At 45.9% G+C, this 9,369-nt stretch overlaps 4 non-coding genes across 4 annotated transcripts; all 4 read right to left on the bottom strand.

The window, feature by feature from the left end:
- Positions 1 to 1,563: 1,563 nt before the first annotated feature.
- On the bottom strand, positions 1,564 to 1,754 carry LOC130326640 (U2 spliceosomal RNA). The gene has a single exon (XR_008871214.1). It is a non-coding gene; the product is annotated as a U2 spliceosomal RNA (small nuclear RNA).
- Positions 1,755 to 3,842: 2,088 nt separating this feature from the next.
- LOC130326639 (U2 spliceosomal RNA) lies at positions 3,843 to 4,033 on the bottom strand. Its single transcript, XR_008871213.1, has one exon. It is a non-coding gene; the product is annotated as a U2 spliceosomal RNA (small nuclear RNA).
- Positions 4,034 to 6,125: 2,092 nt separating this feature from the next.
- On the bottom strand, positions 6,126 to 6,316 carry LOC130326638 (U2 spliceosomal RNA). The gene has a single exon (XR_008871212.1). It is a non-coding gene; the product is annotated as a U2 spliceosomal RNA (small nuclear RNA).
- A 2,103-nt stretch (positions 6,317 to 8,419) lies between these two features.
- Positions 8,420 to 8,610, bottom strand: LOC130326637 (U2 spliceosomal RNA). Its single transcript, XR_008871211.1, has one exon. It is a non-coding gene; the product is annotated as a U2 spliceosomal RNA (small nuclear RNA).
- Positions 8,611 to 9,369: the final 759 nt, after the last annotated feature.

The following is a 9,369-nucleotide window of genomic DNA, read 5'->3' as shown; positions in this document are numbered from 1 at the left end:
TCTAGGTGACATCACAAATCCCTATGGTTACATACACAACAAAGCTGGGTTGTTGTTGTTTACACTCTGCAAGGCCTGTGGAAGTGAGTGACATCATAGCACTGTAGTTCTGAGGGTTCTAGATGGATGCAACAATCTCCTGTTGCTTCTATGAAGGCCATAATAGACGACATCACCAAACAGCTCCATAGTCACATACACAGCAAAGGAGAGATGTTGTTTACACCTAGTGATGTCAGTGGTATTGAGTGACATCACAGCACAGTGCTAAGGCTCCTGGGCCTGGACACAGCAGCGGCTGCAATATCTCAACGGAGAATACGTTTATATATATGTGTGTGTGTGCGCGTATATATATATATATATATATATATATATATATATATATATATTTCTCCGCCGAAATCACTTTTAAACCCATTTCCACCTTTTTTTCCCTTCTCTTCCTCTTACTTTTTTTTCACGTTTTTTTACGTTTTTCTCCTTTTCGCCTCTTTTCTGGGCGTATTATTCTTCTTTTTCTTCTTTTTTTTCGTCTAATGCATACCCCATCAGTGCAGCAATGCTTATTCAATACCGCCAGCAGATGGAGACACTGGGGGATAATTTTCTAAGGATTTATACTGATTTTTCCTGTCTGAATTTGTCGCACAGAAAGTTGCAGGCCAAATATGTGTGACATTTCTGCGACTTTAGCTTCTAGAGCATTTTTACAACATTATACATAGGTGCTGAATACATAAAAAGCGACTGTTCAGCGACAGACAAGTCGCATCGGCTGAAAGTAGGCCAGAATGTCAGTCCATGTTGGAGCAGGTTTAGATACAGTCTAAAGTATAGATCTCAAAGTCTGTGCACAGAATTTAGCAAGGGCCTCGCACCTTCTGATGCATCAGGTAGGTGCACAATAGCATAGCCTAACCCTCTGTACTTTGGTCTATATTGATGCGGGACATAGACAGCCAGCTGATGACCAATCCATTAGTGCAATGGATGGCTGGAAGCATTTGTCTTTGCCTTTGCAATACCACAGAAGCAATGCATGGTCAATGTACAGCAATGACACACCTGTGTGAACAGCCAGGAGACCCCCCCCCCCCATGTTATGTTACATAGTTACATAGTTAGTACGGTCGAAAAAAGACATATGTCCATCACGTTCAACCAGGGAATTAAGGGGTAGGGGTGTGGCGCGATATTGGGGAAGGGATGAGATTTTATATTTCTTCATAAGCATTAATCTTATTTTGTCAATTAGGAACATTCAGCACCCACCCGCTATCAAGGCAGCTGCCTATCATGTCATGCCCTACCTGCACAGGTGTGCTGGCTACTCAAATGATCCAATTAAGGAGGCCATTTAGTCAGCAGCAGCAGAAGTCCTGTGCCTGGACGCTCCAACAGGGGCCAGACACAAGCAGAAGCAGAAGCAGCAGAAGCAGCAGCAGCACCACCTTTTGTTTTTTGGCTGCAGCAGCAGCAAGGCCCACAGGGCTGGCTAGCTGGCTAGCCAGCAAGCAGGTAGCAATGAAAGTAGGAATCTTTCTTTTTAACCCTGTAAGGGGGTGGTGCACTGTACCCGAAGATACTGCCATATCGGGTCAATGCATAGGGCGACGGAAGCAAGCTTCGAAATCGGCCCCCGTTCTCAAAAATCCATTTAATATATGGTCCCCAGATAGGGGACGTATCAGATATTAAACTGATAAGAACAGATACTACACTTGATCTTAGCCAAAAGGCCGAGAAGCGATAACCGTGAAAGGGGCGGGCCCAACAAGGTCCCCTTCATGGGCACTATCACTGCTTGCTGTCAGGGAGGCTGCCAGACAATTTTCCATGCACACTCTGGGCTGGGGGGCAGTCAACCACCAGTACACACAGCAGAACCTAAACCCATACCATTATTGCTAAGCAGCAAGACAGGGGCCCATTGCACTCCCACGGGGCCTTTTTAAATGCAATCCATAACCCGGATTTGCCAGGAACCCTTCTTACTCCTCCTACTTGCATGTGACACTGGGCTTAGGATCTGCATAGGAAACACACACACAAGCACACACCTACCTTTGTTGCCTGCAGATGCCTCCTTGGCTGTCCCCAAACGGTATCAAACCAACACCCACGGGAAGCTGTAAGCATAGAGGACATGCCTGCACCCCATTGGACTTACCTGTGTGGGTTAAATCCGGGTTATTTGACAACCTATGGCGGTGATGGTTCTGCTCAGGCAGAGCAGTGCTGATGCTCCTCATAAAGCTGTCGCTGCTGTGAAGGTTCTAGGTGACATCACAAATCCCTATGGTTACATACACAACAAAGCTGGGTTGTTGTTGTTTACACTCTGCAAGGCCTGTGGAAGTGAGTGACATCATAGCACTGTAGTTCTGAGGGTTCTAGATGGATGCAACAATCTCCTGTTGCTTCTATGAAGGCCATAATAGACGACATCACCAAACAGCTCCATAGTCACATACACAGCAAAGGAGAGATGTTGTTTACACCTAGTGATGTCAGTGGTATTGAGTGACATCACAGCACAGTGCTAAGGCTCCTGGGCCTGGACACAGCAGCGGCTGCAATATCTCAACGGAGAATACGTTTATATATATGTGTGTGTGTGCGCGTATATATATATATATATATATATATATATATATATATATATATTTCTCCGCCGAAATCACTTTTAAACCCATTTCCACCTTTTTTTCCCTTCTCTTCCTCTTACTTTTTTTTCACGTTTTTTTACGTTTTTCTCCTTTTCGCCTCTTTTCTGGGCGTATTATTCTTCTTTTTCTTCTTTTTTTTCGTCTAATGCATACCCCATCAGTGCAGCAATGCTTATTCAATACCGCCAGCAGATGGAGACACTGGGGGATAATTTTCTAAGGATTTATACTGATTTTTCCTGTCTGAATTTGTCGCACAGAAAGTTGCAGGCCAAATATGTGTGACATTTCTGCGACTTTAGCTTCTAGAGCATTTTTACAACATTATACATAGGTGCTGAATACATAAAAAGCGACTGTTCAGCGACAGACAAGTCGCATCGGCTGAAAGTAGGCCAGAATGTCAGTCCATGTTGGAGCAGGTTTAGATACAGTCTAAAGTATAGATCTCAAAGTCTGTGCACAGAATTTAGCAAGGGCCTCGCACCTTCTGATGCATCAGGTAGGTGCACAATAGCATAGCCTAACCCTCTGTACTTTGGTCTATATTGATGCGGGACATAGACAGCCAGCTGATGACCAATCCATTAGTGCAATGGATGGCTGGAAGCATTTGTCTTTGCCTTTGCAATACCACAGAAGCAATGCATGGTCAATGTACAGCAATGACACACCTGTGTGAACAGCCAGGAGACCCCCCCCCCCCCATGTTATGTTACATAGTTACATAGTTAGTACGGTCGAAAAAAGACATATGTCCATCACGTTCAACCAGGGAATTAAGGGGTAGGGGTGTGGCGCGATATTGGGGAAGGGATGAGATTTTATATTTCTTCATAAGCATTAATCTTATTTTGTCAATTAGGAACATTCAGCACCCACCCGCTATCAAGGCAGCTGCCTATCATGTCATGCCCTACCTGCACAGGTGTGCTGGCTACTCAAATGATCCAATTAAGGAGGCCATTTAGTCAGCAGCAGCAGAAGTCCTGTGCCTGGACGCTCCAACAGGGGCCAGACACAAGCAGAAGCAGAAGCAGCAGAAGCAGCAGCAGCACCACCTTTTGTTTTTTGGCTGCAGCAGCAGCAAGGCCCACAGGGCTGGCTAGCTGGCTAGCCAGCAAGCAGGTAGCAATGAAAGTAGGAATCTTTCTTTTTAACCCTGTAAGGGGGTGGTGCACTGTACCCGAAGATACTGCCATATCGGGTCAATGCATAGGGCGACGGAAGCAAGCTTCGAAATCGGCCCCCGTTCTCAAAAATCCATTTAATATATGGTCCCCAGATAGGGGACGTATCAGATATTAAACTGATAAGAACAGATACTACACTTGATCTTAGCCAAAAGGCCGAGAAGCGATAACCGTGAAAGGGGCGGGCCCAACAAGGTCCCCTTCATGGGCACTATCACTGCTTGCTGTCAGGGAGGCTGCCAGACAATTTTCCATGCACACTCTGGGCTGGGGGGCAGTCAACCACCAGTACACACAGCAGAACCTAAACCCATACCATTATTGCTAAGCAGCAAGACAGGGGCCCATTGCACTCCCACGGGGCCTTTTTAAATGCAATCCATAACCCGGATTTGCCAGGAACCCTTCTTACTCCTCCTACTTGCATGTGACACTGGGCTTAGGATCTGCATAGGAAACACACACACAAGCACACACCTACCTTTGTTGCCTGCAGATGCCTCCTTGGCTGTCCCCAAACGGTATCAAACCAACACCCACGGGAAGCTGTAAGCATAGAGGACATGCCTGCACCCCATTGGACTTACCTGTGTGGGTTAAATCCGGGTTATTTGACAACCTATGGCGGTGATGGTTCTGCTCAGGCAGAGCAGTGCTGATGCTCCTCATAAAGCTGTCGCTGCTGTGAAGGTTCTAGGTGACATCACAAATCCCTATGGTTACATACACAACAAAGCTGGGTTGTTGTTGTTTACACTCTGCAAGGCCTGTGGAAGTGAGTGACATCATAGCACTGTAGTTCTGAGGGTTCTAGATGGATGCAACAATCTCCTGTTGCTTCTATGAAGGCCATAATAGACGACATCACCAAACAGCTCCATAGTCACATACACAGCAAAGGAGAGATGTTGTTTACACCTAGTGATGTCAGTGGTATTGAGTGACATCACAGCACAGTGCTAAGGCTCCTGGGCCTGGACACAGCAGCGGCTGCAATATCTCAACGGAGAATACGTTTATATATATGTGTGTGTGTGCGCGTATATATATATATATATATATATATATATATATATATATATATATATTTCTCCGCCGAAATCACTTTTAAACCCATTTCCACCTTTTTTTCCCTTCTCTTCCTCTTACTTTTTTTTCACGTTTTTTTACGTTTTTCTCCTTTTCGCCTCTTTTCTGGGCGTATTATTCTTCTTTTTCTTCTTTTTTTTCGTCTAATGCATACCCCATCAGTGCAGCAATGCTTATTCAATACCGCCAGCAGATGGAGACACTGGGGGATAATTTTCTAAGGATTTATACTGATTTTTCCTGTCTGAATTTGTCGCACAGAAAGTTGCAGGCCAAATATGTGTGACATTTCTGCGACTTTAGCTTCTAGAGCATTTTTACAACATTATACATAGGTGCTGAATACATAAAAAGCGACTGTTCAGCGACAGACAAGTCGCATCGGCTGAAAGTAGGCCAGAATGTCAGTCCATGTTGGAGCAGGTTTAGATACAGTCTAAAGTATAGATCTCAAAGTCTGTGCACAGAATTTAGCAAGGGCCTCGCACCTTCTGATGCATCAGGTAGGTGCACAATAGCATAGCCTAACCCTCTGTACTTTGGTCTATATTGATGCGGGACATAGACAGCCAGCTGATGACCAATCCATTAGTGCAATGGATGGCTGGAAGCATTTGTCTTTGCCTTTGCAATACCACAGAAGCAATGCATGGTCAATGTACAGCAATGACACACCTGTGTGAACAGCCAGGAGACCCCCCCCCCCCCATGTTATGTTACATAGTTACATAGTTAGTACGGTCGAAAAAAGACATATGTCCATCACGTTCAACCAGGGAATTAAGGGGTAGGGGTGTGGCGCGATATTGGGGAAGGGATGAGATTTTATATTTCTTCATAAGCATTAATCTTATTTTGTCAATTAGGAACATTCAGCACCCACCCGCTATCAAGGCAGCTGCCTATCATGTCATGCCCTACCTGCACAGGTGTGCTGGCTACTCAAATGATCCAATTAAGGAGGCCATTTAGTCAGCAGCAGCAGAAGTCCTGTGCCTGGACGCTCCAACAGGGGCCAGACACAAGCAGAAGCAGAAGCAGCAGAAGCAGCAGCAGCACCACCTTTTGTTTTTTGGCTGCAGCAGCAGCAAGGCCCACAGGGCTGGCTAGCTGGCTAGCCAGCAAGCAGGTAGCAATGAAAGTAGGAATCTTTCTTTTTAACCCTGTAAGGGGGTGGTGCACTGTACCCGAAGATACTGCCATATCGGGTCAATGCATAGGGCGACGGAAGCAAGCTTCGAAATCGGCCCCCGTTCTCAAAAATCCATTTAATATATGGTCCCCAGATAGGGGACGTATCAGATATTAAACTGATAAGAACAGATACTACACTTGATCTTAGCCAAAAGGCCGAGAAGCGATAACCGTGAAAGGGGCGGGCCCAACAAGGTCCCCTTCATGGGCACTATCACTGCTTGCTGTCAGGGAGGCTGCCAGACAATTTTCCATGCACACTCTGGGCTGGGGGGCAGTCAACCACCAGTACACACAGCAGAACCTAAACCCATACCATTATTGCTAAGCAGCAAGACAGGGGCCCATTGCACTCCCACGGGGCCTTTTTAAATGCAATCCATAACCCGGATTTGCCAGGAACCCTTCTTACTCCTCCTACTTGCATGTGACACTGGGCTTAGGATCTGCATAGGAAACACACACACAAGCACACACCTACCTTTGTTGCCTGCAGATGCCTCCTTGGCTGTCCCCAAACGGTATCAAACCAACACCCACGGGAAGCTGTAAGCATAGAGGACATGCCTGCACCCCATTGGACTTACCTGTGTGGGTTAAATCCGGGTTATTTGACAACCTATGGCGGTGATGGTTCTGCTCAGGCAGAGCAGTGCTGATGCTCCTCATAAAGCTGTCGCTGCTGTGAAGGTTCTAGGTGACATCACAAATCCCTATGGTTACATACACAACAAAGCTGGGTTGTTGTTGTTTACACTCTGCAAGGCCTGTGGAAGTGAGTGACATCATAGCACTGTAGTTCTGAGGGTTCTAGATGGATGCAACAATCTCCTGTTGCTTCTATGAAGGCCATAATAGACGACATCACCAAACAGCTCCATAGTCACATACACAGCAAAGGAGAGATGTTGTTTACACCTAGTGATGTCAGTGGTATTGAGTGACATCACAGCACAGTGCTAAGGCTCCTGGGCCTGGACACAGCAGCGGCTGCAATATCTCAACGGAGAATACGTTTATATATATGTGTGTGTGTGCGCGTATATATATATATATATATATATATATATATATATATATATATATATATATTTCTCCGCCGAAATCACTTTTAAACCCATTTCCACCTTTTTTTCCCTTCTCTTCCTCTTACTTTTTTTTCACGTTTTTTTACGTTTTTCTCCTTTTCGCCTCTTTTCTGGGCGTATTATTCTTCTTTTTCTTCTTTTTTTTCGTCTAATGCATACCCCATCAGTGCAGCAATGCTTATTCAATACCGCCAGCAGATGGAGACACTGGGGGATAATTTTCTAAGGATTTATACTGATTTTTCCTGTCTGAATTTGTCGCACAGAAAGTTGCAGGCCAAATATGTGTGACATTTCTGCGACTTTAGCTTCTAGAGCATTTTTACAACATTATACATAGGTGCTGAATACATAAAAAGCGACTGTTCAGCGACAGACAAGTCGCATCGGCTGAAAGTAGGCCAGAATGTCAGTCCATGTTGGAGCAGGTTTAGATACAGTCTAAAGTATAGATCTCAAAGTCTGTGCACAGAATTTAGCAAGGGCCTCGCACCTTCTGATGCATCAGGTAGGTGCACAATAGCATAGCCTAACCCTCTGTACTTTGGTCTATATTGATGCGGGACATAGACAGCCAGCTGATGACCAATCCATTAGTGCAATGGATGGCTGGAAGCATTTGTCTTTGCCTTTGCAATACCACAGAAGCAATGCATGGTCAATGTACAGCAATGACACACCTGTGTGAACAGCCAGGAGACCCCCCCCCCCCCCATGTTATGTTACATAGTTACATAGTTAGTACGGTCGAAAAAAGACATATGTCCATCACGTTCAACCAGGGAATTAAGGGGTAGGGGTGTGGCGCGATATTGGGGAAGGGATGAGATTTTATATTTCTTCATAAGCATTAATCTTATTTTGTCAATTAGGAACATTCAGCACCCACCCGCTATCAAGGCAGCTGCCTATCATGTCATGCCCTACCTGCACAGGTGTGCTGGCTACTCAAATGATCCAATTAAGGAGGCCATTTAGTCAGCAGCAGCAGAAGTCCTGTGCCTGGACGCTCCAACAGGGGCCAGACACAAGCAGAAGCAGAAGCAGCAGAAGCAGAAGCAGCAGCAGCACCACCTTTTGTTTTTTGGCTGCAGCAGCAGCAAGGCCCACAGGGCTGGCTAGCTGGCTAGCCAGCAAGCAGGTAGCAATGAAAGTAGGAATCTTTCTTTTTAACCCTGTAAGGGGGTGGTGCACTGTACCCGAAGATACTGCCATATCGGGTCAATGCATAGGGCGACGGAAGCAAGCTTCGAAATCGGCCCCCGTTCTCAAAAATCCATTTAATATATGGTCCCCAGATAGGGGACGTATCAGATATTAAACTGATAAGAACAGATACTACACTTGATCTTAGCCAAAAGGCCGAGAAGCGATAACCGTGAAAGGGGCGGGCCCAACAAGGTCCCCTTCATGGGCACTATCACTGCTTGCTGTCAGGGAGGCTGCCAGACAATTTTCCATGCACACTCTGGGCTGGGGGGCAGTCAACCACCAGTACACACAGCAGAACCTAAACCCATACCATTATTGCTAAGCAGCAAGACAGGGGCCCATTGCACTCCCACGGGGCCTTTTTAAATGCAATCCATAACCCGGATTTGCCAGGAACCCTTCTTACTCCTCCTACTTGCATGTGACACTGGGCTTAGGATCTGCATAGGAAACACACACACAAGCACACACCTACCTTTGTTGCCTGCAGATGCCTCCTTGGCTGTCCCCAAACGGTATCAAACCAACACCCACGGGAAGCTGTAAGCATAGAGGACATGCCTGCACCCCATTGGACTTACCTGTGTGGGTTAAATCCGGGTTATTTGACAACCTATGGCGGTGATGGTTCTGCTCAGGCAGAGCAGTGCTGATGCTCCTCATAAAGCTGTCGCTGCTGTGAAGGTTCTAGGTGACATCACAAATCCCTATGGTTACATACACAACAAAGCTGGGTTGTTGTTGTTTACACTCTGCAAGGCCTGTGGAAGTGAGTGACATCATAGCACTGTAGTTCTGAGGGTTCTAGATGGATGCAACAATCTCCTGTTGCTTCTATGAAGGCCATAATAGACGACATCACCAAACAGCTCCATAGTCACATACACAGCAAAGGAGAGATGTTGTTTACACCTAGTGATG

The sequence above is a fragment of the Hyla sarda genome, unplaced genomic scaffold (assembly GCF_029499605.1).
Source record: "Hyla sarda isolate aHylSar1 unplaced genomic scaffold, aHylSar1.hap1 scaffold_2855, whole genome shotgun sequence".
NCBI lineage: Eukaryota > Metazoa > Chordata > Amphibia > Anura > Hylidae > Hyla > Hyla sarda.
This window is presented reverse-complemented; position numbering and strand designations above follow the sequence as displayed.